The sequence below is a fragment of the Misgurnus anguillicaudatus genome, chromosome 1, assembly GCF_027580225.2.
Source record: "Misgurnus anguillicaudatus chromosome 1, ASM2758022v2, whole genome shotgun sequence".
Lineage (NCBI taxonomy): Eukaryota > Metazoa > Chordata > Actinopteri > Cypriniformes > Cobitidae > Misgurnus > Misgurnus anguillicaudatus.
Genome location: NC_073337.2, coordinates 10,169,926 through 10,180,232, shown reverse-complemented (window position 1 = coordinate 10,180,232; position 10,307 = coordinate 10,169,926). Strand labels below are relative to the sequence as shown.

The 10,307-nt window shown below is 34.9% G+C and overlaps 1 long non-coding RNA gene across 1 annotated transcript; it reads right to left on the bottom strand.

Annotated features, from left to right (window-relative positions):
- Positions 1 to 614: 614 nt before the first annotated feature.
- LOC129449234 (uncharacterized) lies at positions 615 to 2,449 on the bottom strand. Its single transcript, XR_012359925.1, has 3 exons — positions 1,437 to 2,449; positions 1,175 to 1,299; positions 615 to 1,047 (listed from the first exon to the last, which is right to left on the bottom strand). It is a non-coding gene; the product is annotated as an uncharacterized lncRNA (long non-coding RNA).
- Between the last annotated feature and the right edge of the window lie 7,858 nt (positions 2,450 to 10,307).

Below are 10,307 nucleotides of genomic sequence, written 5' to 3'. Positions count from 1 at the left end.
CAGATACAGAGATGAATGAGAACTGGTTTACTTAATAATCTTAGTTGCGTTTAGCTTTGTCAATGGTCTGACTAGCTTTGTCTAACTTCTTGATGGTCGGACTAACTTCGTCTGACTACACTCTTAAGAAAAATGGTTCTATATAGTACCAAATAAGGGTTCTTCAGCTTGTAACAATAGCAGCACCCTTTCTGGTACTATATAGAACCCTTTTTTAGATGGTTCTATATAGAACCTTGCCTTGAAAAAGTGCTAAATAGAACCTCAGTGGTGCTATAAAGAACCCTTTCATTTATCAGCAGTCAGGAGGATTATTTTTTTATTTGTTTTTTCTTATTTATAGCACTTTATAAGGTTTAAAAGTTTAAAAACAGAATTGCAAGACATCAGAACATACTTTTATTTTCACTTTTTCATTACATGAGGTGTCATACAATAATAAATATGTGCATTAAAATCACAACCAGAATAAATATATTAATTATTATGCAAATATAACAAATCACTACTCAAATAAGATATGGATGTTAAATAACAGCTTCAATATTAAATAAATTAACAATAAAATTTGGCAATTAAATCATTTTAAATAGACAACAATTACATGAAATCAATAAAATCATGACATCAACATCAAAACATGCAAATTATAATAAATCCTGAATATTAACATATTATTGACATTACATTCAGATGTAAACACTTTAGCACAAACAGATCGATGACATAGAATACAAATGAATGGGATGTTTATAATGCATTATTAACTGTAAAAATAAAAGACAATAGGATTGTGTCAATCTTTGTAGAATCTCACCAAAAAAGTCCATATTATTTTCTTTACGGGATCATCCAATACTCCAATACGCCATCCAATGTTCTTTGTTTTGTTGCAATGATGCTGAACATTTAGTCAGATAAGAGTAAGATAAGAAATGGTCTGCTATTGTCATGTTGAGACGCAGGGTGTGATTAACACAGATCTCCATCACCTGGCTGTTGTCATCCTCATACAAGGTTGAGCATCAGGCTGAACAAGATTTGGATCTGTTGGAGATGGGAGAAAGGATAAGACATGGAGACAAAACAAGTTAATATTAGACTGGAGTTTGCTTACATACTGTATGTAAAACATGATTTGACAGAAGTTTTAATATGATTCTGCTCAAGATACCTGTTTTGTCCGTAAATAGGTGAATGCTTGGTGAAAGATTTATTTATAAATTGAATTCACTCAATTCACATATACCACTGTTATCAAGCCAATGGCAGACCTCCAGAGCTTCACTCATGATCCACCTACAACAGATAGACAAAAATAATTCTGTTATCACAAGTAAATGTGCCACAAGATCACACACATAATCTCCAAAATGTTTAAACAGTAAATAACTATTATTTTAATGCCAGCATTGAAAGTAACATGCATACATCACCTTTAAAAACAGGATGTGTCTTTCATATCAAGCGGTCATACGCACTGCCTTCACTCCCAGCATAAGCAAGATTACCTCGCATATGAAAACTCTGAAATATCAATAAAAAAAACTAAACACATGTTGTACCACATTCTTTTCATAATTAGTTTAATAAACTTAATGTAAAATATACATGTATATGCTTTATAACAAACACTATAACAAATCATTATCCTAAGTCATTGTTAAAGCAGAGTCCCTGAAATATATCATTTAAAACAATATGAAGATTACCTGCTTTAAAGGGAATGAAGCTTACAGTATGTTGACCTGTTATAAAATAAATAAAGTACATCAAAAACACGCAAAACCTCAATTTTGCAAAATGTTTAAACAGTAAATATTATTATTTTAATGCCAGGATTGAAAGTAACATGCATACATCACCTTTAAAAATAGAATGTGTCTATATCAAGTGGTCATACGCACTGCCTTCATTCCCAGCAAGATTACCTCACATACAAAAACTCTGAAATATCAATAAAAAAACGAAACACATGATGTACCACATACTTCTGATAATTAGTTTAATAAACTTAATGTACAATATACATGTACAGTATATGCTTTATAACACTTTAACAAATCATTATCCTAAGTCATTGTTAAAGTAGAGTCTCCTATCATTTAAAACAGTATGAAGCTTACCTGCTTTAAAGTGAATGAAGCTTACAGTATAATGTTTACCTGTTATAAAATAAATAAATTACAATAAGAACACACAAAACTTCAATTTTCAAAATGTTTTTAACAGTAAATGATGATTATTTTACTCTCTTACCTGCTTGTGATGTTAATCTGCTGGCGGTTCAGCAGGACTGATGATTCAGGGCTTTTACAGGTGAAAATAATCAAGAGGCAGCTTGAAAATAACTGACTAAATTTAAAATCAAAAAAGGAGGGAAATAAAGAACTTTGCCAAGACAAAGAACCATTTCAGCAAAAAAGGGTTCTTCAGTAAGCTATGGTTCTATATAGAACCTTTACCATCATTTCAGAACCTTTGAAGAACCATTTTTCTTAAGAGTGTAGAAGCAGATTTAGCAGGTGTTGTTATACCAAACACAGACAGTGGAAATGTACTGTTCACAACATTCTCGTGACGTTAATAAAAACCTTGAGATGGAGACCATTGGAAAGCCATATCTACTTGTGAAGACAATACAGTGCCAACATAAGATTTAAAAATATTAAGAAAAATAATGTAGAATAGAATTACTAAATGGAATTAAATAAATATATAACTAATTAATTATATATATATCTAAACTAGCAAATAATAAGCATTCAAAAAAATAGAATAATAAATATACAATACAGATATATGTCTATATACTCTCTTAAATACACACAGGTTGCTTTTAAGAAACTCAAATCCCATCTATCACTGTAAATACGATATCAGGGGACAATTATGATTTTTTTTGTCTTATGTGCTCCGCTTTTAAAAGTATCTATCCATATGTATTGATGCATAATGCAAGTATGGTTAGATGAAGGATCATGGATGTGTGGATATCTATTATAGACAGATGTACAAACTATATCCACCTTTAGACAGAATAGTATTGAATTATTTGTGTTTCAACATATTTTTCTGGCAAGTGTTACAACAAACCCTCCGTCTGTTGCAATGAACCCCACCTATGGCGTAAGTTGAAACATTTGTACTTCTGGTGTTCATTTGTACCTGAAATGTGTGTGGTCGTTGTGTAAAAATATGATTAATTTAACTCCAATATTTTTTAATGATTGAACCAAAACCAAAATGCATGTAAGCAATGTTTAAGCTTATGACAGATTTAGACTTTTACATTTTTAGGTATTGCCAGATGCTTATATCCAAAGCAACCTATACAGTGCATGTAAAGTAGCATTTTATCAGTTCTTTGAGAATTGAGCCCGTGTCCTTGGCGTTGCCAGCATTACACTCTACCATTTGAGCTTAAAGGAACAGTATGTAGGATGGTGGCTAAAACTGGTACTGCAATCACACAACTAGTGGCCAATATGCAAAATGACAACATAAACATCAGTTGAGGGCTGCAACTCCACTTTTTAAATGACAATATCCTTGTCAGGCCACTGATGTCAGTGATATAAATATTTGAAATGAAAATTAATTCTTAATGTCTAGTGACATATCAGGGCCAATTTATGATTAATTGATATACATTTCTTACATACTGTTCCTTAAAGGCAGACGTGCCATTCCAACAAACCTCCCATTTACCCATATCAAATCTTTTAGTAATGCAATACTTACTGCATGTTGCACCTGAGTACACATATTTCTAGATAAATAGTCCAAAATAGTCAAACAGCAGGGGTGTACAGCAGAGATATTTTCTATACGCACCAATGCGCCATTCAGCAGTCCAGGGGAGATGTGGGTCAGGGACATGTCTGCAGATCTAGAACACTTAGGACGTAAGAGAACACATAAAGGTGGACGAGGTTACGATGAGAAAAACACAGCTGCTAATCCATCTGAGGCTTCGCCATACGTTCATGCGCATTATTTATACAGATCTCATCGAAACAGATGGAAACCTCAGACCTCCAGCCTCTCCAAACAAACTTGTTTTGCTTTGACACTCACACAAACATGAACAGGAAGAGTGTGAAAGAATGAGACAACAAAGCCCGAAATATTGTTGATGAAATGATAAAATAATTCATTTGCAAAGAATGTGCAACATGGCATTAAAAATCCAAATTTCAAATAGGCATTTTGTTGCAATGATACAATCTAATTCTGGTTGTATAGATTGAGACAATATAAACTGAGCTGGTGTATATAATGATAGAATACAACATTATTTCTCTGTTATGTGTATTGGAGTACATGTGGATTTTTTACTGACCGGTGGAAAGTCTCCACAAATGAACATAACAGCACTGTCATTGCAAGCAGTATGTTGATTTACACTCTTAAAAAAAAGACCCTCGAAAGATTCTTCACAGTGATGCCATTTTTGTTTTCTCTCAGAACCATTTTTCCTTTCATACCTTTTCCTAATCAGAATAACTTTTATTCACCTTGAAGTGAAACAGAAAGGTCCTTTGGATGTTAAATGTTCTTTATGAAACCATTTAGCCAAAAATGGTTGTTCTATGGTATCATGAAGCACCTTCACTTTTAAAAGTGTAGAAAAATAAGTGACAACCAGCTCAGGAGAAAGAGAACTGACATCATTCAGATCCTGTTTATGATGCATTTAGTCCTGAACTTGTTATTCAGTGATCTGGCCTGATACTTAAAAGAACAACCCTGGTGTTTTTTTAAATGATGGGTTGTGTACATTATGTTATAACTGTGTGACTTATTAAGAAAATAAAGCTTTAGCTTTATAACAAACGTTTACAGTCTTTCTCGATTGCTTAAAGGAAAACACCACAGTTTTTTCAATATTTTACTGTGTTCTTACCTCAACTTGGATTAATTAATACATACCTATATTTTTCAATACGTGCACTTAATCTTTGTACAGCGCGTCATGAATGTGTTAGCATTTAGCCTAGCCCCATTTATCCCTTAGGATCCAAACAGGGATAAATTTAGAAACCACCAAACACTTCCATGTTTTCCCTATTTAAAGACTGTTACATGAGTAGTTACACGAGTATGGTGACACTAAACGTGGCGATTTTTTTAAGCGGATAAAAAATGAGAACTATATTTTATGGCGGAAGAGCACTTAGTTTGCAGCACTTTGACCTCGGTGCAGTAACATCATCACTCCTGACTACTCCCCTTCTTGCTTATACTTCTGTCAATATTAGTGCACCCAAAGACAATAATACACACGGATTGTAGGCAACAGTTGGGATTGGTGATGTGGTCGAGACCGACATTATCATAATTCCTCCCGCTTCGGATTCAGTCTATAAGTTAACTCCTGTTAGCACTGCATTGTGACCGAATCTTTTATACATGGTAAAGAGCGTCATTTCTGGCTGACATCAGAGGTATGCAGGCCAATCATAAAGTACAGACTAGCTGGCCAATCAGGGGGACATCACTTTTCAAATCAATGAGTTCTGTACATGAATCAGTGCGCTTCAGGAGTAGAGGAAAATCTGGAGTTACAAAAATGTACGATATGTGGAAAATAATGTGTTTTTTAACCACAAACGATGCGAACACCTTGTATTATATCAAATACACAAAATAAAGTTATTTAGCAACGAAATAGGTGCACTTTATATATTACTGTACATAAGATTCTGATTCAGAATTTTGCTATGTAGTGTTAACACATGCATAATTGTGTGTTGATTGTATTCAGCTTGTGATGGCTTTTATATTGTGTGTTTTCTGAATGAGACCACAAACCTGTGCAAAATGAAGGCATTTTTGTATAGAGTTTTGCAAAAGACATTGACAAAATTGGAACTCGTGTGAAACAGGTGAATTATGTTTAGAGTTATGAGAAATGTGTTTATGTTTTGAGAGCTAAATCGTGTGTGTGTGTGTGTGTGTGTGTGTGTGTGTGTGTGTGTGTGTGTGTGTGTGTGTGTGTGTGTGTGTGTGTGTGTGTGTGCGCGCGTGTGTGCGCGTGTGTGCGCGTGTGTGTGCGTGTGTGCGCGTGTGTGTGCGTGTGTGTGTGTGTGTGTGTGTGTGTGTGTGTTTATGGGATTGTACAGAATGTGTCTAGCTACACTCCTGCTGTGCATGTGCTGATGGGTTGCCTCTTTTCACTGCCTTGTCTAATATTACTGGACATACAGGACATTCACTTCTTCAGACATCCAGCAGCATAACCTAATTATAAAGTAAATCAATTAACATCTGTGTGTTTTACTCTAATTCAGACTGATTCAGTACACAGGCTGGCAGTGAGGCTTTGTTAAGGCAGACTTGCCTCAGCAGGTTATGAGCGTCTGTCTGTGAACCTCAGACCAAATCATTAACCAAATAAGACAAGCAGAAGTGCCCTAAAAGTGTTATACAAGCAGTTATATAACAGCCATAATGACTATAAAGAGCTCAGTCGAGCAGAAGAATCTGACAATTGAGTGAGACAAAACATCTCTGTGACCATTAGGTTATTTATTTATTTATTTATTTGACACGCTTGGGTTCCTGTAGATGATTCTTAACAAATCCAGTTATTTATCTTTTCGGTTTATTTTATTTTTGCACATGGAAAACAAACTAGTTAACTGACTGAAATGTGTTTATATAAAGTTTTATTTTATTAGTTGTATTAACTGGGAATGATTAATGACAAAAAATAGCAGTTTCCAGACTTTCCACAAAACATCACCTCACGTTTGCACACACGCTGTATCTCAACCGAATAAGAAATACTTCACAACCAGCCACAAGTTCACTTTTTTTCTCATGTGTTGAATGTAAGAATACTGTATATGACTATTGTTTATATTGTCTTACTATGTTCTACTACAAAAGCTTTTTGTTTTGCACACATACTGATTTTACGGCAACATATTTTGCTCTGTATTGTTTCAGGTACAGAATCAAACTGCAGGTGGTATATGAGGAAAACACATGCAGCTGCAAACATAATAGCTTTTAAAATAAACCCACATTCATTTGACAGCATGCAGAACCAGTAAGAAACTGTGATTAAGTGCCTTGTTGTAAAGGTATCACAGGGCGTATCCTATTATAATCCTAAAAAAATCTTGGCAAACTGTATATTGTTAGAAAGCTCTAAGGAAGTAGTTCATATTTCAATGCCATGTGATGATAGAAATGATGTAGTGACAGTCATTTTGTTGAAAGCACAGGAGAGTCACTCAGGGACGTCGTTAGGCCTATTTTAGGGGGGCTGAAGCTACCCCAAAATGTTCCTAAGCCCCCCTAAATGATTATGAGAACAACAGTAAAATTTGATTTATCAAAAACCGTATCCTCATTAATATTTAGACTCAACAAATGTTATATATCCAGCAACAAAAAAACATCTGACAAGTCGGACAGAATACGCTAGATGTCGAACGTCAAGTGATCAAACCGGAAAACGGCGATCGCTTCCGGTTTCCTGTATGGGTCGTTCGCGAACGAGCGGCTCTAAGAGCTGATTCTTTGTAGCGAACGAGCAGAGCCGAATCTTCAGACGCATGCAGGGGAGCCGGCTCTTCTAAGGGAGCCGAGCCAGAAGAGCCGAATCTATGAAAAGAGCCGGACTGCCATCACTAAAATGTAGAGCCAGCGCTTGAGCCGAAAGAGCCGAATCAATGGAAAGAGCCGGACTGCCCATCACTAATACACACGCTCGTACGCACGCTAATGGTAAAATAAAGATTGGTAAGTGTCGTGATACGGAGGAGTGAAATTGTAAGTTGTTTTTAATTACCTGCTAGCTGCTTACCTTTAGCTACGTTTTCTTGAGGCAAAGGAATGGGAATATTTTGGTTTGCTATGTCATGAAAAACTTTAGTCTTGCACAAGCAAAATACAAGAAATTGTTAACTTAGCAATCTAATCACAACTCTTTATTCTTTGCCAACAATATAGGCTTAATAATCTTTAAAATAAAATATCTCTTAAATAAAATATCTCTAAAAAAGGCATATTCAACAGTATCAGTCCCCATAGAATGTTGTTGTCACTGAAAACTAAATGTCATTACAGGGTCCCTGTTAATGCAATACTGTTGTATCCTTCAATTCATTGAGCAGATGAGATGGATATTAGAAAATATTTTAGGAGAGAGAAAGAGAAGCAGCTGCAGGAGATTGGCAGGCCAGTTGATTCTGAGGGAGCCGGTGTGATTGAGGTCAGTAATGGTCTATAGGTCTAAGGATAGTTTTTCTTTTCTTTTCTTGAATTTCTTATAACAATAAGCATTTGTTGGCAGGTCTAGGCACTATGCATAGCATACACTACATTTTTTTTTCATTATATTTAATATGCTAGCTATATTCTAACTAGGCCTGAGACCATTTTAATCATATAATGTGATAAATTAAATATTAAATACGTAGATGTTACCTAAAAGTAGGCTAAAGATGAGTAAATGCCCACACTCTCCACAGATACACATGTGAAACAAAAATGAAAGCAGTCATACAGTACATATTATACAGTAATCATTACTCCAAATCTTTTATTCCTTCCGCCATCAGGTTATTGTATTTATACAGTAGCCACTTTAAAAAGGATCCATATCAATAGCTTACCTGGTAAAATACTGCCTTTTTGTTGTTGATTTATATTATACATTGTATTCATTTGGCAGAATAAATCATCTTTAATTGAGAAATGCCCAAACCTGTGTGTTGTCAAATATCACTATGACTTTAAAACTCTAGTCTGATTGAACCTATCCACCATAGCATTCTGTGTGTGGACAACTTAATATAGAAATTAGATATAGTATGCTATTACTTTATCATACAGTTACAAACGCATACAGATAGCATTTAAGTCATTGCTTATAGAATAACTAATCAGGAGCAAAGTCTGGCCTAAATTCCCCCATGCAGCTTTGATGTGTCTAAAAGCTAACATTACAGTAACTTTTATTTAACAGAGTAGAAATGGAAGAGGAGGATATGTCCGTCATGTTTTACTTGTTATCATCTTGGTTTCTTGACTGGTTGTTGACATAATTGTAGCTCAGATGTGAGTGCAAAAATTTAGCAAACACAAGTTACAAATACTCTGTGGGCTGAGCCCCCCCTGTCTTCCAATCCTAGTGACGTCCCTGGAGTCACTACAAAATGACTCACAAAGCATTGGTCTATTTTGGAGAAAGAATGAATGTTGAGTCAAGTGTGCATACCTGTACAGTGAAATAATAATAACTCACAGCCTCATATACTCACTGTACACACTGTGATTGATGACCCCTTTGCTGTTTTTACAGTGAAACCAGCAGAAACAGAATGTACCAGAACCTCAGGAGTTTAAGCACAAGCCAAAACAGGTTTGTGGAGAATTACATTGCACAACTGACGCTGTCAAAGAATCCACAGACAAGTAAATGATTATGACTATTTTGGTCATCATATCCAGCCTGGAAATCAGAAATCATCCTCACAGCGAGAGTGACGGGTCAGAAACTTGTATTAGGAGCTCTATCTTTATTTCTGTCAACGTCAAACCTTTGCTTATAAAGATCTATATAAGATTTTATTTATTGTGGACAACAGCCGTTAAGACAGCTCACTATGATCTGAAAAAGAGTCCTACTGTATCTTATCTCTGACTGAGATCTATTTCTGCTATGTCCTTACAGAAGCACATAGTAACTTTCAGTAAGCTGCACAGTGTCTCGAAGATTCATATTTATTTCAACTTTGTTGAGAATAAAATGCATGGGATTATAGCACACGACATGCACTTGTTTTTGTATTCTGTGTGCAGTATGTATGCATGCATGCAGTTCTACACAATATATACAACTGCTTGTTTTTTTAGTATTTGCATATTATAAAAATGTTTACAATGGTATATTTTGAAAAGTAAAATTTATTCTTTAATCATTTATTCTTCCACCCATATTAGATGCAATCTTTACCATTTCCAGGTAGTCAATCATGACGCACAAATCCATTCTGATAAGTGTTTGTGTTGATTTTGCTTAAAGACATTAACATGTATTCACATGTTGAGCTGCAGGGGTGTAAGTGTTCACTTAAAGAAATGCATTTGAATTAACTGGGCAGGCTGCAAATGACTATATGTTTGCTGAGATTTAAAGTTATCTGTTTATAAGCTTAATACATCCAGCAAGGATCAAATGTTTAGTGTAACTAAGAGCAAATAACATTTTTCTTTACCTAATTTTCATTTGTGTTTTACATATAATAGCTACCGTAAGCCTAGAAATGAATAATAGCCTACTACAT